This window comes from Octopus sinensis, linkage group LG13, assembly GCF_006345805.1.
Source record: "Octopus sinensis linkage group LG13, ASM634580v1, whole genome shotgun sequence".
In the NCBI taxonomy this organism is placed as follows: Eukaryota; Metazoa; Mollusca; class Cephalopoda; order Octopoda; family Octopodidae; genus Octopus; species Octopus sinensis.
Genome location: NC_043009.1, coordinates 71,798,688 through 71,825,017, shown reverse-complemented (window position 1 = coordinate 71,825,017; position 26,330 = coordinate 71,798,688). Strand labels below are relative to the sequence as shown.

The 26,330-nt window shown below is 40.8% G+C and overlaps 1 protein-coding gene across 2 annotated transcripts in view; it reads right to left on the bottom strand.

Annotated features, from left to right (window-relative positions):
• The window catches only part of LOC115218534 (zeta-sarcoglycan), a 135,311-nt gene that overhangs the window by 57,142 nt on the left and 51,839 nt on the right, over positions 1-26,330 (bottom strand). Inside the window, exon 1 of one of the 2 annotated variants that reach the window (XM_036508537.1) lies at positions 6,007-6,030. The exons of the other annotated variant lie outside the window; for it this stretch is intronic. The gene's annotated coding sequence lies outside the window, so the exon portion shown is untranslated. Of the gene's footprint in view, positions 1-6,006; positions 6,031-26,330 lie in introns of those variants that run through there. 2 annotated transcript variants of the gene reach the window in all.

The following is a 26,330-nucleotide window of genomic DNA, read 5'->3' as shown; positions in this document are numbered from 1 at the left end:
AAAAACCTACCTCAATAAACTTCTTCCAATTGATGCAAACATGGAGAAATGGGCATTAAAATGATGATTACCTGAGTTTTTTTGTTAATAAATCTCTGCTCTCCACCATTAATCGTTTCCATTTAACTTGTACCTTTAAATTAATCAATTTTTGTTAGAAATAGTAATAATTTGTATATTGAGTTGTTGTCGTGCTGACCTCAGTCATGGGCCAGTGTTACATTCCAAGTGGAAGTGGTTCACTAGCCCCTAATCAAAATGAGATTTAAAATTTTTGGAGGAGGAAGAGCTTGGCCATGGGGACTCTGTGCCTCGGCTATGTTGAATATGGTAATCTGCATTCCATACAGAAGTGGTTCTTCACTGAAAACATTGTTTCAGTGGCACCAAAGCATATCCTAATTAACTTTGGTAGTTGATAGAACAAGTTAAGTGATCCCTGATGAGGCTTAAGAAGGACAAAACCAGTCAGACAACCTTCACTCTTCACCTACAGCACATTCTGTGATTCATTCACAGCTTATATTTTCACATCATTAAATATATTTTGTTGTGTCTGGGAAGAACCATTCTGTTTTAATGCCTTAATAATTAACACACTCACCAGTTCAATTTCCATTCATTTACTTTTATTTTTTTGAACTGGGGACTGTGTTAATAAGGCAACAAAATATGCTTCAACACTTGAATTCACATAAAGAATCTTGCAAACCAAATCCGAAAACGAAATTAAATATATTGTTATTGGAAATTGTGCCATAAACATTTTTAGGAGAATTCACAGCAATAAAAATAAGTTGGAAAAATAAAAATTGATTAATGGTTTTCCTAAAATGGCATCTTCATCAACTTTCTGATTAAAGAAAGGTAATTTCTTCAAAATGAGTTATTAGTTTGCACCCTGCTTTTGTATGACGAATTTTCCCACAACAAAAATGTCTACGGTGAATTTTCTGGACATGTAAATATTAGACATATTTGTACATGCCTTCCATGCATATATACACACACATACATATATACATCATATATACATGAATATATACATACATACATACATACATACATACATAAATGCATGTATACATACATACATACACACACACACACATATATATATATACATACATACACACACACACACATATATATGTGTATATATATATATATATATGTGTATATATCATCATCATCATCATCATCATCATTTAGCGTCCGTTTTCCATGCTAGCATGGGTTGGACGGTTCTACTGGGGTCTGTGAAGCCAGAAGGCTTCATCAGGCCCAGTCAAATCTGGCAGTGTTTCTACGGCTGGATGCCCTTCCTAACGCCAACCACTCCATGAGTGTAGTGGGTGCTTTTTACGTGCCACCCGCACTTATATATATATATATATATATATATATATATATATATATATATATATATATATATATATATATATATATATATATATATATGTACATACATACATATATGCATGCTTGCTTATACATATACACATACGAAAATATATGTGTATGGGTTTTTTGCCTGAAGGCCATTCACCCAGTCAGGTTTAGTAAACTCCAAAGAATCCTTGCATTTCCATTCCAACCAAATGGTTATTCTCTCTCCTGCCACGTCAAACTTTCTGCTGATGCATCTGAAACGCAGATCACACATCCTCAGTTCATAGGGGTAAAAAAAATGTTTCATCAAGGTTTTCCTGCTGGGTAAGATCTGAAGAAATCATTCTTCAAACTTTCTTCCTTTTCATTATAAATCATCGTCACTTGCACGTGTGTGTGTGTGTGTGTGCGTGTGTGTGCTTGCATATGTGTATGGAGAATATTGCTGTACTCCATGCACTGAGTTCATCATCATCATCATCATCATTACCATCGTCATCATCATTTAACATCCGTTTTCCCATGCTGGCATGGGTTGGACTGTTTGACAGGTGCTGACAAAGCACAGGACTACATCAAGCTCTACTGTCTGTTTTGACATGGTTTCCCACAGCTGGATGGCCATCCCACGACTTGCAAACGTGCAACAGGGGCTGTAGGGGTATGCTAACAGCTTTGGTTATCAGCTTATAAAGGTGTGATAGTAATTGTAGAAGTAGTTACAGAGATAAAAGAGAGACAAGCCTGTTCCCGCATCGGAGCAATGAAGACCATCTAATCTTCCTTAAGGAAGAGAGATGACTTGTGTAGTGACCTGGTTTGAAGTGAAGAATCATCATTGTGCACTGCGAAGCTCACTCTCTCATGCCACTGGGCTGAAGATGGTCCAGTGGCATGACTCAGTGAAAATGACCAGGGATGGGGACGGATGCAGTGGATGACCAACAGGTTTGCTTTCCCTAATTTCTCTCCATTAAACCATAGAGGTTCCTTTCAACAGAGTCCTCAAGATTCAGTCTTCGTATGCAGAGGTAGGAAAGCTTTAATCGTCATCATCATCGTTTAATGTCTTCTTTTTTCATGCTGGCATGAGTTGGATGGTTTGACTGAGGACTGGCAAGCCGGGAGACTGCACCAAGCTCCAATCTGATCTGGCAAGGTTTCTACGGCTGGATGCCCTTCCTAATACCAACCACTCTGAGACTATAGTGGGTGCTTTTTACATGCCACCAGCATGAGAGCCAGTCAGGTGGCACTGGCACCGACCACGGCACTATGCTAATTAATTCTTCAGGTTAGAGTAGACCTGGGAATGATAATTGTTAAGAGGAGATTCCCCTCCCCTCAGAACCATGGAACTCCCAAAGCAGGACCCCATAACCAGTCTATAAGTACCTGGTGATAGCCATGTAAAGTAAAGTTAACAAGGTTAGAGGCTTTGTTTATGTTCCACAAGGTATTAAATATACTTTATTCTACAAGTGACACACCATCGGTTATGAGGGTTCCAGTTGATCCGATCAATGGAACAGCCTGCTTTTTGTGAAATTAACGTGCAAGTGGCTGAGTACTCCACAGACACGTATACCCTTAATGTAGTTGTCAGGGAGATTCGATGTGACAAGGCTGACCCCTTTGGAATTACAGGTACCACTCATTTTTGCCAGCTGAGTGGGGCTGGAGTAGATGTGAAATAAAGTGTCTTGCTCAAGGACACAATGCACCACTGGGAATTGAACTGACAACCTTATGATCGTAAGCTGGATACCTTAACCACCAAGCCACATGCTTTCACTTTTATTCCACAATACGGATGGAGAGTTGAATCCCTGACTGATTAGAGTAGGAGAGAGTTTGGTGAGCACCTGGTCACCCAGATTGAGTCCTATATCAACCTGGCCAGTGGCAGGGAGGGGGAAGCTTCTTAAAGGGCTGTTGATTTTATTAAGAAGAAGGGAAGTTTCAAGGAAGAACTAATGACAGAGTTGAATGTTTAGAGAAAATTGTTGTATTTTTTAGTTTGGGTTGAGGTGCGTGGAACGAAGTTCTTTGCCATCATCTGTCAGAGACTTCACAGAAGAAGGAAGGCCACAAGCAGAAATATTTGTCTATTAGGGAATTATTTAAAAAATTTGGCAAGTGGAAGAGAGAGAGAGAGAGAGAGAGAGAGAGAGAGAGAGAGAGAGAGAGAGAGAGAGAGAGAGTGTGTGTAATGGGGGTAGATGAGGAAGAGGGGTTTTGATTCTTATCTGTTTAGGCATTAATTACTGAAGAATCTGGACGCTCCATCCCCATCATCAAGTAATTTGGTTTCCACCTGCCTTCAAGAGAGTGAGGAGGAGGAGGAGGATGTAGAGAAAGAGACAGAGAGAATGAATTGTATGAAAGAGGAGTGTGTCAGTAGTAGGAGGTGGGGATGGTGATGGAGGGAGTTTGTGTTGTAATAATGCTCTCACTCTCTCCTCCACCTCTTCCTCCAACTCTCTATCTCTCCCTCCCCCCTCTCTCTCTTCTCATCCTTTACAGAATCAGCCAGGAGCAGAAGAGGAAGGAGAGATTGTATCCTATAAGCAGGAGTTTGCTGTCAGTAATGATGATGATGATGATGATTGTTGTTATAATGATGACATAAGACTGATGAGGTTGATTAAGCTAATGCGGGGGGGGGGGAGATGAAGGAGGAGGATATTTATAAGAAAATGAAAATGATGATAACATTGACTATGTCAACGACGGTGATGATGATGATGATGAGATGATGATGATATCAGTTTTATAGGTGGCAGGAATGGATGCCAACTAGTTATCTGGCAAATCACATGCCTGCACACACACACACACACACACACACACACACTCACACAGACACACACAAACACATACACACACAAACACATACACACACACACACACACAAACACACACACACACGTGCATGTGGTTGTTTCTCCACCCAGATGTTTCCCCCCCCCCACTCCAAAACAGCCCCTAATTTATGTGGATTCCTTGAACATTTGATGGAGAAATAAGAGGTTCAGCATACGTTTTTCTTATCTTTTTGCTTTTTTTAATAATTTTATAATAAATCATACAAGTAGATATTTATCACACACACACACACACACACACACACACACACACACACACACACACACACACACATGCACACACACACACACACACACACACACACACACACACACACATGCACACACACACACACACATCTTTATAGTTTATCCTTTACTCGTTTCAGTCACTTGACTCTGGCCATACTGGAGCACTGCCTTGAAGAGTTATTTTGTTGAATGAATCAACCCCAGCACTTATTTTTTTTTGGAAAGCCTTGAACTTCTTTTATCATTTTCTTTTTTGCTGAACTGTTAAGTTACAGGAGATGTAAACACACCAACACCGGTTGTGAAGTAGTGGGTGGGTGGGGGGACAAACAGACACATAGACACACAAACGCATAGATACACACATGATGGATTCTTCAGAATCCACAGACACTTTTTGGTCAGTCTGAGGCTAGTCTCCCACCACCACTTGGTGTTGGTGTGTTTATGTCCCCCATGACTTAGCGGTTCAGTGCTTACTTTATTGACTCTGGTGAGAAGAAAGCAAAGTTGACTGAGAGGACAGAGACACAAGCAAATACCACCAGGTATTTTTATTCAACACCTTCACTCTGCCATCTCTTCTACACACACACACACACACACGCTTTCCCATGACCTAATTTCACTGACAAGACTTTGGTCAACCCAAGGCTATGGGAGAAGATACTTAAAGGGCCACAAAATGAGATTGAATCCAGAACCATGGGATTGCAAAGCAAACTTCTTTACCACAGGGTCATGCTTGCACCTAAGATAATAAAGTTATCTGGACTAGGCCCCTTTAAAGGGGTAGAAATGGGATGTTGAGATGTTTGATTGTTTTCCTGTAAATGAAACGAAAAAGCTCCAACTGGGAATTGAAACCTTATCTCTTTCTTGGGTTTTGCTCTGTAGCACTCACCACTCTAATTATACAAAAGAGAGAATTTGTTGGGTGTGAATTTGTAAGAAAAATGAGATTTAGCAGCTGAAATCGATCCCAGTTCAAGTCTGGTACTATCTCAGCAGGGTAAATGGTGAGATCTGAACTCAGAAATATACGAGAACAAAATCGAATACTCTATTTGATCAATCATGTTAGCATTTCTCTCACTACTGGCTCTTTGGCCGGGAACTTTACCATTTTTATCTTCCACTTCTCTAACAACAGCCACAACAACATTTTTTGAAACAAAAATATTTATGTAAAGGAAGTGAGGTGATTTAATTCCATAAGTCTCAGACAAAATCCCATTAATTCTGCTATAAGTGTGTGTGTGTGTGTGCGGGTGAGAATGGGAGCTTATAAGAGAGGGCATGCATGCCCAAGTATGTGGGTGCTTGCTTGTGAGAGAGCTTACAAGAGTGAGAGTGTGTATGTGTGTGAAATGAAAGAAAGAGAAAGTAGAGCATGCGTGTGTGTGTGTGTGTGTGTGTGTGTGTGTGTACACACACTATAGTCTGTGGTATTAATGGTCACAGTTGGAAGAAACAGAAGGAAGGATTTCCTTACCAGCTCTCTTTGCCTGCTGACTTGCAATCTAACCCAATTTCTTCCCTAAGGACCTCTTTTGGTTTGTCTACTGAAGAAATAAATTATAATATAAATAAATAAATAAATCATTTCCTAAATGTAGGGAGTCAAGGCTAAGATGAATACGTTCCCCACCCCTTTCTCCCTCTTCTTCCTGTAGAGAAGAACATAGAGTTTGAGGGGCTTTTGGGGAAGGCGCAATATCTAATAATTGTAATAATAAAGATGACTTCTAAATAACAGTTATAATAATATTTCTCATATGGGTAGAGGGCCAATAATTTCAGGGAAGGAAGAACAGTTGAGTGTATCAACCCCAATAGATGACTGGTACACTTTAGATTAACAACTCCAGAAGATTGAAAAGCAAAGATGATCTTGGTCAGACTTACACCCTCCCCCCAAATTGCTGGCCTTGTTTCAAAATTTCAAACCAATAATAATAATAATAATAATAATAATAATAATAATAATAATAATAATGATAATAATAATAATAATAATAATAATAATAATAATAGGAATTGGTCATTTCCAACAAGTTAAAAGACCAGGAAGCATCATGGAGGTGATTCAACAAGGGTGACCTAAAAAAAGATTCTACTAAAAGCCCAATCAACGTGGCCCAGGACCAGGTATTGAATACCAATTCAGTGATAAAGAATATATACCACACAAGTGCAACGAACCTGTACAGAATGTGTGGGAAGAGGGTCGAAAGTGTGACTCACATTGTTAGTGCTTGTGAAAGTTTTGTGCAGCAGGAGTACAAGCATAGATATGACAAGATGGCCCAAAACCTCCACTGGCTGCTATGCCGTAAGTATGGATATGAGGTTACGGCTGGTTGGTATCAACATTCACTGGAAAAGGTAATGGAGGAAAAGGGGAAGGCAAAAATCCAAAGGTCAGATGTATTAGCCTTTAGGAGGGACAGACAAGAGTGCCTGATAATTGACGTGGCAGTGCCAAGAGATCAACATCTCATCATGAAAGAAAGAGAAAAGGTTGATAGATATGGAGAGCTGAGAATTGAGATCAGCAAGATGTGGCAGCTACGAGAGTCAAACATAAAGGTTATCCCTATTGTCATTGGAGCATTGGGTTCAATACCTCTCAACCTGAAGAAATATCTGGAAACTTCAGAAATAGCCTATAATCTAGGTGTATTGCAAAAGTCAGCATTACTTGGAACTGCACATGTATTGCGTAAAGTAGTGTCTGTCTGAAGTTCTTGTTGCGAGTTGACAAACAGTACAAACCCCCGGTAGACCCAATATCTTCACTCAACAACCTCACGGTATTATATATTGCACTCTTTTATTTGCCACAGAGGCATCAAAGGATGGAGACATTACAATATCTGGTTACATAAAGTGGAAAGGTTTTTGGAAAAAAGTGTATGTAAAGAGAAGCTGATGACAGAAATGGTAGGGAAATGGAAAAAATGCTTGGTTGCTAGAATAAGGCTGAGGGAAAAATAAGTTAAAATACAGGTATATCATATAGATGTAACATAGTGAGTTGAAAACCTTGATCAACTGAGATTATAAATATTTTAATTTGAAAAAAAAACTCCCTCTGCAGTGTTTCAAAATCTAAAAACAAGCAAAGTGACTCTAATAAATAAACAACTTTAAATTCTAGAAAATAAAAATGATTTAGAAAAGAATGCAACTTGTTTGATATGTTTTGTCTTTTTATATTCTGAGTTCAGTTTCGACTGAGGAAAACTTTACATTTCATTTTCCCAGGGAAGTTGGACGAAGAAAAGATTGGTGACTTTTCTTTTAGAAATTCCTATTTAAAAGGCCTTGTAAAGTGTCTAGTAATGAGGCATTACATTCTGAGTTCAAATTACACCAGTGTTAGCTTTGCCTTTCACCCAGCTCTGGTTAGCTCTGAAAGCAGGGACAGTCTCTCTCTCTCTCTCTCTCTCTCTCTCTCTCTCTCTCTCTTCTCTCTCTCTCTCTCTCTCTCTCTCTCTCTCTCTCTTTCTCTCTCTCTCTCTCTCAGACTGCTCTCAAATGAATATGGTTAGCTAATCTTTTCAAAACCTACCAACTCTCATGAACGTTATGTATAGATGAGCATAGGCATATATATATATATATATATGTGTGTATGTGTGTAATGGTTATATAATGCAAGAGATCAAAGTTTATTCATGTCTATGTCTGTCCCTTTCTTTTTCAGTTTTGTTGTTGTTGTTGTTGTTGTGCTGCTAATAAAAATTACATCACAATACCATCACATCAATCATATTAACAATTAAATACACAATTTGACTAAGCTTATTTTATTATTATCATCTTGGAATATACATCTATCTATCTATGGTGGTTCGCCCTCAAGAGAGCAGTAAAAGTGGCAGCAATTAGATATAGCAAGGCACTAGCCGTAGATAGAAATAGAGTAGAGGGTGAGTTAGTTAAGAAGTTAGAAGAGGCAATATGAAGCGGCATCACATCCAACGTTTTAGCGGCGAGGTTGGCCCTTGACCAACACTTCAACGCCAAACACGAAGGGTGTGCTGTCAGGGCTAGGATGCGTGCTCTAAGGATGGAAGGTGTTGGAGTCGCGAGGGAGGCCCGGGTGGTGGAGGCGCAGCAGGGCAACAAAGCCACCATTCGGTCTCTGGTAGATGAACAAGGGCGCGAATTGCTCGAGCCCAGCAAGATGTGCGAGGCATTTCAGCGGCACTTTGCCCGACTGTACGGGATGAGTGGCGAGCGTGAACGCAGGGTGGACTTCAGTGCCTACCTGCACAGCCTACCACGACTCTCGGCAGAGGATGTGCGGGACGCAATGGCAGAATGCTCGAGAGACAAATCGCCGGGTTTGGATGGTCTGCCCTACGAGTTTTACAATTGTATGCCAGACTTGTTTGGAGATGTCTTGGCAGCGGTATACTGCAACTGGCAGCAAAACGGGAGCATACCCGGTTTTGTGAGTCGAGGAGCCGTAATGCTGCTGAAGAAAGATCCAAACAAGGGGGACATTATAGATAACTTTAGACCAATCACTCTGCTCAATGCAGACCTGAAAATTTTGACCAAGGTGTTAGTCAAGAGGTTGGCGCTTGTCATCGAGAAACTGGTCGACAAGGCACAAACGTGTGCCATGCCAGGCCGGATCATCCATCACAACCTCCATCTGATGCGCTACATCATAGACAGAGTAGTTAAGGAACCTGGCATGGGTGGGGCCCTGATCAATTTGGATCAATCGAAAGCCTTCGATAGGGTAAACCATCGATACTTGGAGGCAGTCCTGAGAGCGGCTGGTTTCGGTCCCGTCTTCCGCAGCTGGATAGCTGCCTTGTACAGAGGCATCCGTTCGGTAATTCGTGTAAATGGACATCTATCGAGACCTTTCGACATTGCACGTTCGGTCTGTCAGGGATGCCTCCTCTCGTCGCTTCTATACATATTGACTCTCGAGCCACTACTGAGGAAGCTGGCGACTCTGAGGGGCATCCTGCGAGAATTGGGATGCGGGACGAGCATGTCTGCATACGCGGACGACGTCACCGTCATAGTGTCAAGCCACTAGCACATCGAGCTGGTCAGCGAGACACTGAAAGACTACGAAGCGGTGACAGGAGCAAAAATCAACCGGGAAAAGTCAGTGGGCTTGCGGCTCGGCACCTGGAGAAGCAAGCCCATGCCGTCCACCAGTACCTCCGTCGTGGGACGCTGGACGGGCGGCCTGGTTGAGTTGCTTGGGGTCTGGAAGAAGAACTGGAACGAGATAATGAGTAGGGTGGTCACTCTCGCCCAGCAATGGGCCGAGAGGAAACTGTCCCTAAAAGGTCGGGCGGAGGTGGCAAACACGTACATCGCATCCATCATCTACTATCGCCTGACCGTTGTACCTTGTCCCGACCCTACCATCACCAAACTAGAACGCATTCTCTTCTGCTTCTTGTGGAAAGGATGCGTCCCGATGGTCAGGCGATCCATTTGCTGTCAACACCCGTTAAAAGGAGGGCTGGGCATGCTGTGGTTGATGATGCGCAGACACGCGCTGAGACTGCGACATCTCCAGCTCTATGTAGACGATGGTGAACAGTGGTCGCTGTTTGTGAGGCATGCAGCTTGTCTCCATGACCGAACTGCAGTCGTGGATCAAAAAGAGGCCGAGGAAGGGCGAATGGCACCACGAGTGTCGCGTTGCTCTCAAACAACTATGCCGTCCCGGGTCGACCTTGAGTGACTTCAACACAACCAAAGCATTCTATAGGGGATTAGTGGAGGGGAGGTACAACGACGATCTTGGGGCAAACCTGGGCATCGACGAGGAATACCTGACCCGCCTGTTTGAAACGACTTTCGGGCTGGGACCTATGGACAAGTTCCAGAGATCCCTGGCCTGGCAGTGCTACCGAGAAGTGCTACCCGTTCGGGATAAGCTCTATAGGCATGGCTCGAGAAACACGGGGCCGACCTGCCTGAGATAGGGGCAGAGCGACGAAACCGCTCTGCACGCAATCGTGCAGTGTCCAACAATCTCCGACCTGTGGGCTTATGTCGAACGACTGCTGTCATGTGTGGGACGTGTCGGTTTATCAGTCGAATCTATCATTAATATTGTCATGCCTCCTTCCTTCAAACGGGAAGGGAGAGCTATTTTTATCATACTTGTGGCTATGGCGAAAGAATGTATCTGGTGGACGTGCCTGAAAGGATTAGAGACAAACACTTTCCTCTCTGGTCAATCTCTCATCAACTTCTTCAAGTATCACTTGAAGAGGAAAGTGAGAGTAGAGAGGCAAGTTTTGTCTAGTGAATGTTTTAAAAAAAGATGGGTGAATGTAGCAAGGATGGCACGTATGAATGACAAAGCCACCTTGACTATGATCCTATGAACCGTAAATATTAATACAGAGTTGCTTATTTGTAAAAAAAAAAAAATATAACATGTGACTTCATTGACCGAGGTTACCGTGGTCTATTCCTTAGGCTTTTCTTTCCACGGGTAAACCTCACCTGTCCTCCTCTTTACACTTTACATTGACATTTCTGTGATAACGATCCCTATTGATCGATTTTTTTCCTTTTCCCCTTTTTTTTTGTCCCTCCCCCTTTTTATTGTCCTCTTTCTCTCCTTTTACGATCCCTTTTGATCGAAAACCAAACCCTCTTTTTTTTACCCCCAAAAGAAAAGCTCTACCTTGTAATTTGTCCTGTCTGTGTGCAGCCCTGTGTGGCTAATAAAGAAACATATCTATCTATCTATCTGTTAGTTAGTTAATTTTTTGGCTCAAAAAGCAAAAAGCAAGGCCATGTAGGGGGACATGGAGTTATGTACAGGGTGGTGTTCATGTAAAAAGTTCAAGCCACTTGAGGTCAAGGGAGACTTTGAACCGAGCGGTCGTCGGCATCTTCACCATATTGTCTGGCAGCTTATTCCACGGATCCGCAACCCGGACGGAGAAAGCCCCTCTCCTTCGATTGAGATGAAATCGTCGCAGATAGAGCTTTTCGGAATGACCCCACAGCCGACGCTCTGGAGCAGGAGTGAAGAACAGCTCTTTCGAGAGGTTACACTTTCCGCTTATGATGTTGTGAGCAAGAATGAGATCTCCACGGTATCGTCGTTTTTCGAGAGAATAAAGGTCGAGCGTCTTCAGCCTTTCTTCATAAGACTATATCTATCTATATATATATAAATATATATATATATATATATGTATATATATATCATCATCATCATCATCATCGTTTAACGTCCGTTTTCCATGCTAGCATGGGTTGGAGCTAGCACGGATACACACACACGCACACACACACAAGCATATGTGTTGTTGAGTCTCAAAGTATTTTGTCTGACGTCTGTTCTACAACTTGGTGTCTGATTCTTCACAGAAATAATGGTGAACTCTACAACTGTAGCACCAGTGACCAGGGAGTGACTTTGATATTTCGTAGTAGCAGTAGCAATAATAGCAACAGTAGTGACCACGGAAAACGAGGATGTAACTGTTTGGACTGTTTTGGAATGGTTTACGTTTACAGAGGATGAAGGAATTGCTTAGGTTTTGATCTCACAATTCTAGAACAAACCATTCAGGGACATACACTCAGGAATGTCTAGCTTTGGGTGTGTGTGTGTGGAGGGAGGAGAGAGAGAGAGAGAGAGGGAGGAGTGAACATTGCCAAACATCAATTTCAGAATTTCAAAGGACAGGTGGTCGTTGAAAACATTTCAAAGATATTCCAATGAGAAACAGAAGAATCCTGATGCCATGGGTTGTACTCTGCCCCAGCCAACACAAAGAGCAATTTTAGGTACCTCCAGGTGCACAAGACAGCATCATGAACAATGGTTGGCAGGTAGCAATGTGGGGCTCTCGGACCCAATCTAGCCAATATTTCAATGGGGACCCGTAAAGGTTTGCATGCTTTATTCCCTGTTTAATTGTAAATTATTTCAATTATTCTGTATTTTATCAGAATTTTCGTTTATTTCTGTGTATTTACTTATTGTAAAAATTAAAATACTTTTTTGCTTTTTTAATTAATTCACACACACACACACACACACACACACACACACACACATTTTTGTCTCACCCAACATGTTTTCTAAGTCCCAACCACTTCCATTTAATGTTCATTATATATTTTCTATTTCTTCAAGCCTTTGTAGCTTAGTAAAGAGATCATCATCATCATCATGATCATCATGATCATCATCATCATCATCATCACTATTATTAAACTTAGATTTTCTTGGAACTCCTGTAGTCTTTCATGTTTTGTGGGCTTGCTACTTGCAGCCTATGGTACCATGCTACCTGTTTTCTTTTTCAACTATTAAATACTTTCCTGGTTGGGCCTATTATTATTATTATTATTATTATTATTAGTAGTAGTAGTAGTAGTAGTAGTAGTAGTAGTAGTAGTAGTAGTAGTAGTAGTATTGGTTTGTTCATTTTGAGAAGTTGTAGATTTAATAGTTTGTAAAAAAGACAAGTTGAGTTTGCTAAACTTTTTACTTCATTACATAACACAAGAACATAACACACACACACACACACAGAAACCACTCTTGAAAAACCAGATTATATATATTTATATAATCTGTTTCAGTAAAGCAGTTATTTTTAAGGAGATAAAATTGTGTCAGGCAAACATTCTGATGATGTTCCAATGGAAAAGAAGAAAGAAATTCCATTCTTTTCTTTTATTTTTCATTTTTAACTACCATTTCAGTTGGAGTTTTATAAAGAAACTGAGGGGGCGGGGGATTGGGTAGAAGGGAGAGAGAAAGAGAGAGAGGAGGAGGAGAGATTGTTTGAGAGAGAGAGAGAGAGAGAGGAAGAGAGATTGTTTGAGAGAGAGAGAGAGAGAGAGAGAGAGAGAGAGGAGAGATTGTTTGAGAGAGAGAGAGAGAGGAAGAGAGATTGTTTGAGAGAGAGAGAGAGAGAGAGAGAGAGAGAGAAAGAGAAAAAATAGTGTGAGTAAATGAGAAAAATGAAAAAGAGTTCCTTGATTTTTATGTAAAAGGTGAAGATGAGTTTTGTGGGTGAAGAAAGGATTAAAAAAGAGAAAAAGCAGATAAAAAGCATTGGGAATTGGTTGTGTGGGGGGGGGATGTTTTATGAGAGACGAAAAGAAACACGTTCTGGTTTTATTTTTAAAATTCCTCAACAATAAAAAAAAAATGAGCTGGTTTCTAACCCAGAAACAAGGCTTCCCATTGCAATTTAAACAACATTAACTACACATCTTCCTCTTATGGTTCATATTTTCTTCCACTTATCTCCACCATTTCTCATTTTCTTTTCTACATTTATCAACTTTATGTTGTGCTGATAATTTCTATTTTGACAGTTTTTTTTTTTTTCCCAGAAAAAGAAGCTTTATATTTATTTACCAAACAGATTCGTGTTTTTAAACTTTGTAACTCTTAAATACTTGTTTTGAAATTCAGTGAAAACATTTTCTTTGAAGATGTTCCCTTCAGTGGCATCTTCTGAAGAATTCAAGTCTTCGTGTAACTCTCGCCTGACAGAGATTTTGTTAAACTTTGCAACATCAAATTATTTGAAGCATTGAAAATTCTAATTTCTAATTTTGAGTCTTACTTTGAATATCAGATTATGATTCATGTCAACTTCTGTAGCTCTGATAACCTGGATATCTCTCCCATCATTTAAATTTTATCTCTAGGTTAGAACATAAATAAATGGTAAGCTGACTGTGTCTATAATCTGAAAACAGATGCCAAAAGGATTCTGAGGGAGTTTCTTTTATTTGGAAGTCAATTCTATGACCTCTGCTCAGCTTCAAGTTCTCCTGTTAGAGCTAACGATGCCAAATTGCTTATTAAAATTTTAAATAAATTCCTTCAACAACGGCAAGAGCATTTTTGTTGTCCCTAAAATGTTGCTTGTTCTTTATAGAACACAATGTCAGGAGAAATACCCTCAGTTCCTTCAAGAGCTGGGTACCATTTATCTAGAAAGACAACACCTGCAACACACTACAAACCAAATCATAAAGAACCATTCTGTGCATTCGACTGCCCTCTAACTACCTTTCCTTCCAAACTACAGTCATCCTTTTGGTTCTTTGCCAAGATGAGTCCCACCAACTTTGCAGAATTTACCACACAATAATGATGGTTCCAGGAGCCGAACCCCTTTGGAGAAAGCCTCCAACTTCCCACCATGTTTTGCAACCAATGCCACATTGCATACACACACACACTTGATACGACTATTGTAAATCTATGTGCTGCTTCTATTCTAGACCCACCACTTTGCATTCACCAACACCAAATGTGAGAAGCTGCCTTTTCTTACTTCAAATTAACAAACTAATAACCCTGACAATGCTGCACACCTGACAGTTCGTGGAATTGAAGCAGGTAAAAACAGAATTAATTTCTGATCCAAAACTTGTTATTTTTTATTGTAGTCTTCTGGCATAGAACTACATGCAAACAGGTTGCAATACATACATACATGCACAAATACATGCATACATACATACATGCATACACACAGGTACATACATACATACATATTCCTTTGGCAACATCTTCTAACCACCAAGTGTCAAAGTGCATCTTTGACTAAGTTTACATACCTGAGGCTGATAACATCATAAGACTTGGACGGCAGCTCCTTGAGCAACGCTCTTTGTCTGATAACCTAGAATTCATGCCCAAAGAAGTCACACAACTCTACCGCAAAGTATCATTAGATGAAAGGATGAGCTTATATGAGCAGAAGACTATGCATGGATATGTGAGTAGAAAGCTCCGAGATGATAGTAACATCGATCATCAAAGCAGTTTATCATGGACGAATAGCTAGATTACTACCTCCCACTTTGAAGGGTATACATTTGCAATTCAGGAACAGGAAATATCAACCAAGTACCTGATGTACAAAAGGGATAGAGATGCAGGAAAAACAGTAAAATGTGACAACCAATGCAAATTTGTGGAGTTCACACTAAAGATATCACCCACATCATAAGAAGTTGTCTGAAAATGTCATCATAGTTATATCTACCGATGAGACATGATGTTGTAGCTAAGACACTCTATAATGAAATCCGTCGGAAGGATAATCCCGAGGACAATGAAATAAAAGCCCACAATATGACAGAAGCCACAGCCACTTATAATAAAAAGGGGTGCTGTTGGAATGTATCAGTGAAGACCTCAATAAAATGTAAGCACAACATACCTGATATAATGATTAGGGATATAGAAGAGAAACTGCGTACAGTTGTGGAAATTAGCTGCCCAATGGATGTTAACATAAAACTGAAGATCAGTGAAAAAGAGAACACCTATGCTGAACTATTTGAGAAATCTGCAGTTACTCTATCCAGATTACAGGTCCAGGTTTATATCTGTAATTATTAGGGCACTGGGATATGTAATACACTGCCTAAATACCAATCTTGAGAAATTAGGCTTCTCAAAACTAGAAAGGAGAAAGCTAACTCGAAGACGACAGATCCAATCCATCACTGGAACTGTTTGTAAAACTTTCCAGAAGCTTAGCATTTAATTATATATGAGCATGATTAGATATGCAAATATATGCATGAGAATACATACTACATACATACATTCATGCATACATATGTACATACACACACACACCCAGAGCAACGTAAAAAGCAGCCATTACACTCTGTAAAGTGGTTGGTGTTATAAGCATGCCTGTATCGTTATCATCATTTGTATTTAGATGATCATCACTTAAAATCCGTTTTGCCTGCTGGTATGGATCGGACAGTTTGACAGGAGTTGATCAGAGCAGGGGCCACATCAATTTCAGCCGATGGGCAATTAGCGGAAAATTTTGTTTGTTAGGTTTTCCATTTGTTGTGTTTCCATTAGATTTTTAAAACACACACACACAAGTCTGTCTGTCTGTCTGTCTGTATTGTTATCATCATTCTATTTTCCTCTCTTCTGGCTGGCTTTGGTGGGACAGATCTCACAGCATCTCCATTCTTGATGCAACCCTTCCTCATCTCTCTCTCTCTCTCTCTCTCTCTCTCTCTCTCACACACACACACACACACACACACACACACACACACACACACACACAGCAACAAAGAAAACTACCAATTCTTATTACTCTCTATGTTGTGTGTGTGTGTGTGGGGGGGGGGGTGAGACAGAATTATGGGTCACATGGTGCATATCTCTAATCCTTTCTCTCCCTCTCCTGTTCTTCCTCTCTCTCTCTCTTTCAATTCCTTCATTTCCATCATCTTTCCCCATCTCTAAACCAACAAATCTCACTCTTTCTCTTTCACATCTCTCCATCTCTCTTTCTATCATCACTCTCTCTCTCTTCTCTTATTCCTCCACCTCTCTCTCTCTCTCTCTCTTCATCTCCTCTCTCCCTGCTGCTTTACCTCTCATACTCTCCTTCTCCTCCTCCTCTTCCCCTTCTCCTACCACTCTTACCATTTCCTTCTGTTCCTTTCCCTCATCACTATCATCCTCTCTCTGCCTCTCCCTCTCACCTCATTCTTCCTACTCTTTCTTTCCTCCCTACCTTCCCTCTCACCCCCCCGTCTTTATCTCCCTACTTGAAACTGATGGAGTCTGCAGCTCCACCCCAACCCCATCACCCCCCCCCCCACTCCGCTAATAATTTCATCCCAGGTGATGAAATGATGTGATGCTGACAACACACAGTAGGCGATGTAACAACATTGCTGATGATGATGATGATGATGACAGCGTCTGGTAACTATGACGATGATGGTAATAACAACAGAGACAGCTACCTTCTCGTTAACATGTTCCCACTGCTGCAAGATACATTATTCACTAACGAGGAATAGTTCCATCTGCATTCATAACAGCAACAACAACAACAACAGTCGTTTCTGTTGTAGACACAAAGCCTGAAATTCGGTGGGTGTGGAGGGAGGCTTATTACAGCAGAACGGGACCTGTCCCCTATTTCCATCAACCCTGAAAGGATGACCTTTGTGGGGTTTCAACTCAAAACACAAGGCTAACAATTTTGCTCGCTTCACACACAAATTCGTCTACATGTTTCAGTCATTTGATTGTGGCAATGCTGGAGCACCACTTTTAATCGAAGAAATCAGTCCCAGGACTTATTCTTTATAAGCCTAGTACTTATTCTATTGGTATCTTTTGCCGAACTGCTAAGTTACGGGACATAAACACATCAACATCAGTTGTCAAGCGATGGTGGTGGGGAGAAACACAGGCTTCTTTCAGTTTCCATCTACCAACTCCACTCCCAAGGCTTTGGTTGACTCAAGGCTATAATAGAAGACACTTGTCCAAGGTGCTACACAGTGGGACTGAACCCGGAACCATGTGGTTGGGAAGCAAGCTTCTTACCACACAGCCTCGCCTGCACCCTAGAATAATAACAACAATAATAATAATCCTTTCTACTAAAGACACAAGGCTTGAAATTTTAGGGAGAGAGGGTGAGTTGACCCCCAGTGTTTCACTGGTACTTAATTTTATCAACATCAAAAGAATAAAAAACAAAGTCAGCCACAGTGGAATTTGAACTCAGGTCGTAAAGTGCCACTAAGCATTTCGCCTGGTGTGCTAACCATTTTGCCAGCTTGCTACAATAGTTTTGAGTTTGGTGCAAGAGCAGCAGTTTTAGTGGGTGGGGTGGGGGTGGGGGGCGGTTGATTTTGTTGACCTTAGGAGTTGACTGGTATTTTATTTCATTGAACCCCAGAAGGATGTAAGACGAAGCTGTCTTTACAGGGAATTGAACTCAAAATTTAAAGAGCCAGATTAAATACTAGAAAGAATTTGTCCAGCGCCTTAAGGATTCTGCCAAGAGGTCAATAGTGTGTGCATGTGTGTATATGTGTAAGTGTATGCGTGTGTTTATGTATGTGTGTGTTTATGTATGTGTGTATATGAGTGCATGTGTGTATATGTGTGCATATGTGTGTGTAATTGTGTGCGTATATGTGTGTGTATGTGTAAGTGTGTGTGTTTGTTACAAAATGCTTTTACTAAACGTTGTTTAGCCCCAGGTCAACCTTGATGGAGCAATTGACCACGTCCATGATCAAAGCTCTGGCCGTGCAGCCTTTTTATTGGCCACCTACAACCACATTATTTACCATGACCTTTATTTATTTCAGATAATAATGATTTGATTTTGAGATTTGACTGCTATTTTAAGCAGGTTGAACAACCACATAGACTGTCCCTTGTTGACTCATAAACTCTCTGTTCAAATCCTTCCAGGGTTGGCATTGATCTTTATTTAACTCATGATAGAAATTGATGAGAGATGTACCAGTTATATACTGGGGATTGATACAAACAACTACAGCTCTTCCTCTGGCTTAGTGACCATGCACCAACAGCCCCATTGTTTTAATTAATAGCCAAGGCAACTTTCGATGTCTGTGTGCGTGTGTGTGTGCGAGATACTCTTTGTTGTGACATCTCTGGCTTTTCTTTAGATCTTTCATAAACTTCAATCAGGCCCTGGAAGGCATCAACAGAATTATTACTGCCAAAATCTGAAGAAGGCATTATTTGTGAGGGCAATTGTCTGAACAAACCTCAAAGAAAATTCTTGAGAGATTAATAGAGAATCGGTAAAGTTAATGGAAAGAATATGATTTATAGATGGAGGAACAGACCAAAGAAATTCATTTGAAGAATAGAAATTCCCATGGAAATATTTAGAGACTAATAAAGGCAATCTGAATATTAATCTGGACAAAGTACAATACAGCGGAATTGGTGAAAGAGAAAGAGGGGGGGGAAGAGAGAGTCACGTGTGTGCATGCATGTGTGTGCATGTGCATGTGTGTGCATGTGCGTGTGTGTGTGTGCATGTGCGTGTGTGTGTGTGATGCATGTGTATATGTGTGGGGGGTGCATGTGTGTGTGTGTGTGTGTGTGTGTGTGAATGCATTTAGTGCTTTGGTTATTTCATTGTTAGAAAGATTGGAAAATGCTGTAAGTTCAATGCTGTCAAACATACCATTAGAAACCATTTTATGAGACCCATGATGGGGTTTAACTGTTTTGAAAAGTAAGAGGCAGCCAAGCTGGGACAGTTTCTAGTTCTGATATGGAATCTACCATTCCAAAATGTTGTTTACATTTAAGACATCCTTCAAGACGTTTGTGGTTTTATAGAGAAAACCCATTTTGTTAAGATATCTTCCAAACAATTCAACAATGAAAAAGATATTTCACAAAATCTTTGCCAATTATTTCAAAATTAATTGAATAAACAGTGTTTCTTTGGCACTTTGGTCTCAGAAGGATTTAAAAGTTAAAAGTATTTCATTTTATGTGAGAAGTTGAAAGGTGACCGTGAGGAAGTTGGTGATGGCCTGCATTGGCAGACAATTTGTAGACTTGCAAGGCAAATGTCTGTGCCACGAAGAAAGATGAATTCTTATAGTTGAGGCAGAACTGAAGAATGTCTGCAATGGAGACATTAGAATTCATCTCCCCTTGGGTCACAGAAAGACTTTATGAGTTTCACCACCACCACCACCACCACCATGACAGAATCAGATGCATTGGATGACTGTGACATGCTTCACTGCCTCTCCACACCCACCTACTTCTTCCCTTGTGCTTTGATGGGGGCCACCTGGACACCTCATCTCAACTATCTCTTTGCAACTCCCACTGATCATTCTTTCCTTCCCTTTTCTGAGTAATCCTGCAACTCTTCCTACAAGAACCTGCTCTGCCTTTTCCCCCTTCCCTCATATCTTAACCCCTCATCCCCCAGCATAAAGCTGACATGCCCTACCACTAGGGTTTATGAAAAAACCGCCCAGTCCATGCTGGTGAGTGGTTGGTCTTAGAAAGGGCATCCAGCTATAGAAGCCATGCTAAAGACATTGAAGCCTGATGCAGTCCTTAGAGCCATTGGGTCCAATCAAACCCTCTGACCCATGCTAGCCTAGAACATGGATGTTAAAGGATGATGATGATGATGATAGTATTGAGAGAACACAAAATAATCAGGTTCCGCTGTGACCAAATCCTCAACAAACTCAACATTGTTGTTCATCCTAAAGAGACAAGATTCAGATAAACCTGGCATGGAGAGCATAGCTGTGTGGTTGAGAAGTCTACATGTGAAAGACAAAGCTAAGACTCCTCTCTGCAAATTTCTCTGTGGTTTATGTCTCAAGTTGCACAGGCATGGCGTTATCCTGTCACCCTTATCCTCAGAAAGGTGGAGAACCAGTAACTGAGCCATCAGAAAATGGAAACCAATAATGTTGTTGTTTAGCAATTTTGATATAAAATATAAACTAAAACAATGCGATATCATAGAAAGTTGTTGTCATATATCATTTTGAAAGTTTGATATCATGTGATAAAAATCTGTGGATAATTCTCTGAATTGGCTGCACAACAAAACGTGGGAATAATTAACGATATCAAAAGAAGTTTAATGAAGTCCTGCAGACGATGATTGGTTTAGCTGTTGCTCAGAGCACTTCTTATGCTGCAGACTGTTCAAGCTGGAACGCTTCTGTTTCGTGTAAAACTTCATCATCAACTGTGCACATTTTTTAAGATAGGAGATTGTGATATGAGGCAGATTTTACTGCTATTTCTAGTGTAGAGTCGTCTTGGCTGGTTGATAAAGAGAATTTTGCTGTTTAGATCCAAGTTAACTTCAATGAAGTGGAGTTGAAGCTAATCAAAAGCCATTCCAGAAGTGACCACTCTGTTTTAATCCTGATATTTTGTATCTAATGGGTTCCTTTTTTTAAAAGATGATCTTCAGATGCTGAATCTTACAGAATAGAGGACAAAGAACTGCAACAGGTGGTCATTTGATGGGCTTAAGGAGACCCTATTAAGGCCATAATTGAATGTCCTTTATGGCCATGCTTTCCACCTCTGCACACAATCTGTCCCTGACAAACTTTTTCTTTACATCCCCTTTTCCCAACACCCCCTTCCCTATCCGTGCTCACCACCCACTCTATTCCCCTCCACTCTATCTTCCATCTCCCTCATGAACTTACCTGCACATTACAATATGTACCTGTTGACTCTCTTCCTCCCACCACAATGTATTCTCCTAACACCCCTCTCACTACATTATTTACATTATTTACATTTGACGGATATTTGTCCTCATCTTGTTTGTTGTTAACACAACGTTTCGGCTGATATACCTCCAGCCTTCATCAGGTGTCTTGGGGAAATTTCAAACCTGGGTTCTCATTCCCAAGGTATTTTTGGATGTTGTTGTTATTATTGTTCAGGTCATTGCCTAGAATCAAACTTGGAATCTTGGGGTTAGTAACTCACGCTCTTAACCACTACGCCATATGCCTGGGCATATGGTGCAGTGGTTAAGAGCATGGGCTACTAACTCCAAGATCCCGAGTTCAATTCCAGGCAGTGACCTGAACAATAATAATAATAATAATAATAATAATAATAATAATAACAACAACAACATCCAAAAATACCTTAGGAATGAGGACCCAGGTTCGAAATTTCCCCAAGACACCTGATGAAGGCTGGAAGGTATATCAGCCAAAACGTTGTGTTAACAACAAACAAGATGAGGACAAATATCTGTCAAATGTAAATAATGTAAATAATGTACATAATTCTTCATCTCTTAAATACAAAGCTGTACCCCTCTCACTACCTCTACCTATTCCCCACATACCCCCTTCCATCTCACACTTTCCTTTCACAATTTTGCAACCCCCCCCACACTCACCCTCTCCATCCCCATCCATCTGTATCATGGATGTACACCCCATCAGAGCTTCACTGTCTTATCTCTCTCTCTCCTTCCTTCCCCCTCTTTCCTTCTCTCTCTCTCTCTCTCTCTGAAGCAGCCATATTTCTTCTCTATGGCAATTTACTTATTTCTGCCCGTCAATACTCCCTCCTCCCTTCAGTCTATGGGTCTTGTCTGCAAGTTACTGAGTGACCCCACAAATGCTGGTGCCACATAAATGGCACCCAGTTGGCTTTAGGAAGGGCATCCAGCCATAGAAGCCATTCCAGAGGAGACAGTAGAGCCTGGCACAGTCTTCTGAATTACCAGATCCTGTCAAACCGTCCAACCCATGCCAGCATAGAAAACACACTTAAATGATAATGATGATGTGATTTAAAGGAGATTTGACTGCTATTTCTAGCAGTTCAGTCAACAATGTAAAGGAGGTTTCCTTCCCCAACCTGCAGGAGATGAAATTACTGTTTCATTGCTGTTATTTTATATCATCAATCGCTAAACACGCAGCTGCCGTTCCTGTTTATTCCTGCTTTCACTCATAATTGATGTCTTAATTATGAACGTTAGGTTCAGTGGTTAGTCTCAGTGAGTTAGCTTTTCAAAAAAACAGTCTAGCTTTGACTTTGTTGTTCTTAGTTTGCTTCTCAAACCATTTAATCTAGGTGGGGTACTCTGCACCCCTTGCTCTTACCCTGCCCCCTGTGCTTTCGAATATTTTAACATTTTCTAACTTTCTCTTATTTATTCTTTTAGTCTGTTTTGCCTGTTGTTCGGAGCAAGAACAAAAAATACGAAGACGGTTTCAATGTAGAGGAGTCTCACAGAAGATACAGGCACACACATGCATTGCATATTCTGGTGCTACATGTTCTTATTCCTTTTGTAAGCATGGATGGCTTGTTCTTTGTTGCAGCAATATGAAGCCTCTTCCAGTTTGGCAGAACAACTGTTTGCATTGTTGAGCAAAACAGCGGCATTTCACCTGTCTTTTGTGTTCTGAGTTCAAATTCCACCAAAGATAATTTTTGCCATTCATTTTTGCCGTGACTGCTAAGGACATATGTAAGTTTGCAAGGAATGAAGCCAGATCAGGCTCCACTGGATGAGTAATGTCAGTGTGCATACTCGACAGAGTGTAAGTACCTTGAGAGAAAAGTTGGACTTAAAAAGCATCAGATGTGGTGTGCAAGAAAGACGACTGTGCTGGTATGGTCATGTGGCGAGAATGGATGAGGATAGCTGCGTGAAAAAGTGCCACATCCTAGCAGTTAAGGGAACCTGTGGAAGAAGAAGACCCAGGAAGACCTGGGATGAGGTGGTGAAGCACGACCTTCGAACATTAGGCCTCACCGAGGCAATGAGTAGTGACCAAGACTTTTGGAAATATGCTGTGCTTGAGAAGACCTGGCAAGCCAAGTGAGACCATAACCCGTGGCCTATGCCAGGAGCGTAACCAGCCCACTTATGTGTACCTTTCCTTCATTGGACACTAAACTCTGCTTACGAAGACCTGTTGAGGCAAGTGAAAACAAAATTCGATGACAGCACTGCTTGACTGGCATCCGTGCTAGTGGAGTGCTAAGAGCACCATCCGAACATGATCATTACCAGAGCAGTTGACTGGCTTCCGTACTGGTGGCATGTAAAAGGGCACCATTCAAGCGTGGTCATTACCAGTGTCACCTTACTGGCACTTGTGCCTGTAGCACGTGAAAAATATTTGAGCGAGGTCATTGCCAGTTCCGCTGGACTGGCTCCTGTCCAGGTGGCACATAAAAAATACCATTTGAGCGTGGCTGTTGCCAGTACTGCCTGACTGGCCCTTGTGCTGGTGGCACGGAAAAGCACCCTCTACATTCTTGGAGTGGTTGGCATTAGGAAGGGTGGCATCCAGCTGTAGAAACTCTGCCAGATCAGATTGGAGTCTGGTCCAGCCATCTGGCTCACCAATCCTCAGTCAAACCGTTCAACCCATGCCAGCATGGAAAGCAGACATTAAACGATAATGATGATGATAACAACCGAACAATACAGTTCTTTATTTAAGAGATGAGGAATTATGGACATTATTTACATTATTTATATTTGATGGATGTTTGTCCTCATCTTGTTTGTTTCCCCAAGACACCTGATTAAGGCTGGAGGGTATATCAGCTGAAACGTTGTGTATTAACACAACGTTTCAGCTGATATGCCCTCCAGCCTTAATCAGGTGTCTTGGGGAAATTTCAAACCTGGGTTCTCATTCCTAAGGTATTTTTCAATGTTATTATTATTATTATTATTAAGGTCACTGCCTGGAATTGAACTCAGAATCTTGGAGTTAGTAGCCCATGCTCTTAACCACTACACCATATGTTCGTGGGACAAATATCTGTCAAATGTAAATAATGTAAATAATGTACTGGAGTCAATGTAATCAACGTACCCCACTGACCCCAAAATTGCTAGCCTTGTGCTGAAATTTGAAATCATATCAACCTGGCAGAATTGTTCCTGGGCCAGACAAAATGCTTAGTGGTATTTCATCCATCTTTACGTTCTGAGTTCAAATTCTACTGCGGTTGACTGGGTCAATAAAATAAGTACCAGTTGCATTCTGGGGTTGCTGGATTACACTGTCCCCCAAGGTTGCTGGCCTTGTGTCAAAATTTTAAAATCAATATTACCCTCCTTCCAAATGCAAAAAATAAGAGTTGTGTGTTGCAACCTGGAGTGCATCACATTTGAACTCTTAACCATGTTGTTCTCTCTGGTCAGTATTATAATTTCCAAGCATGACATCTTAGGCAAGTTTCTTTTACCATAACCCCAAGTAAGCCCTAAGTCTTGTGAGTGAATTTTGTGAGACAGAAACTACACGGAAGACTTTCAGATGGCAGTCTAAGTCTGAGGGATACTCAGCCAGCTGAGTTCAGTTGATGAAACAACTGGAAAATTCTTTGTTGAAAGTGATGCACATTTGGTCCCTTTTTATTTGTTTGGGACACAGAAGGACAAGAGTGGCCATGTGGTAAGAAGTTTGCTTCTCAGCGAACTGGTTTCAGGTTCAGTCCCACTGCAAGTGTTTTCTGCTGACCAACCAAGGCCTTGTGAGTGGGGCTTTGAAGCATTTTAGTCAAATGAATCTATCCTAGTACCTTTGGTTTTTAAGCCTGCTGCTTATTCTGTCAGTCTCTTTTGTTGAGCTGCTAAGTTACAGGGATGTAAACACACCAGCACCAGTTGTTAAGCAGTGCTGGGGGATCAACACAGACACTCACATACACATGACAGGCTTCTTTCAGTTTCCGCCTACCAAATCCACTCACAAGACTTTGGTCAGTCCAAGGCTATAGTAGGAGACACATGTACAAGGTGCCAAATATTGGGACTGGACCCAGAACAATGTGCTTAGGAAGCACATATATAAAATCTATTTCTTATTCCTAAAAACTAGCTGAAAACTACACAGAGCCAGGAATTCTTTGCTAGTTTAAAGAATTTAAAATAACTTTTTTTATGCCTTAAAACCAAGTTTTATTGCATATTTTATTTGTTTATGAAAAGCCAGTTTTTTCTTTCTGCCATTTTCCAAACTGGGATGCCGCCTTAAAAACCTCTCAAATTCTCTGAGAGGATGTTGACAGGTTTTATTATTTTTGGTATTTAAATGCCTGTATTGGTTTGGGAAACATGTTTGTTATATTCTGAAGTCTTTTATTTGGCAAACAGTCTGCGAAACAATGTAGAAAAGATGAAGTGAGGTAATTGGTAAGTGATATTCTTTGGTTTACGAAAGAAAAATAAAAGATCGCGCCATACACACTTATTAACCGTTATTGCCAGTCAACTGAGAAGGTAATTAATCCATAGGGGTATATTTATATGGGTACATGCAAATGTAGAATGTATGTGAAGGTGAATCTGTATACTTGTGTAGGTGTGTGTATATTTGTGTGTGTATATAAATTTGTGTAGTTGTGTGGGTGTGTGTGTGGATTCCGAAACAATCAAATAAATAGAACACACCCACTCATGCGTTAGGCTAATT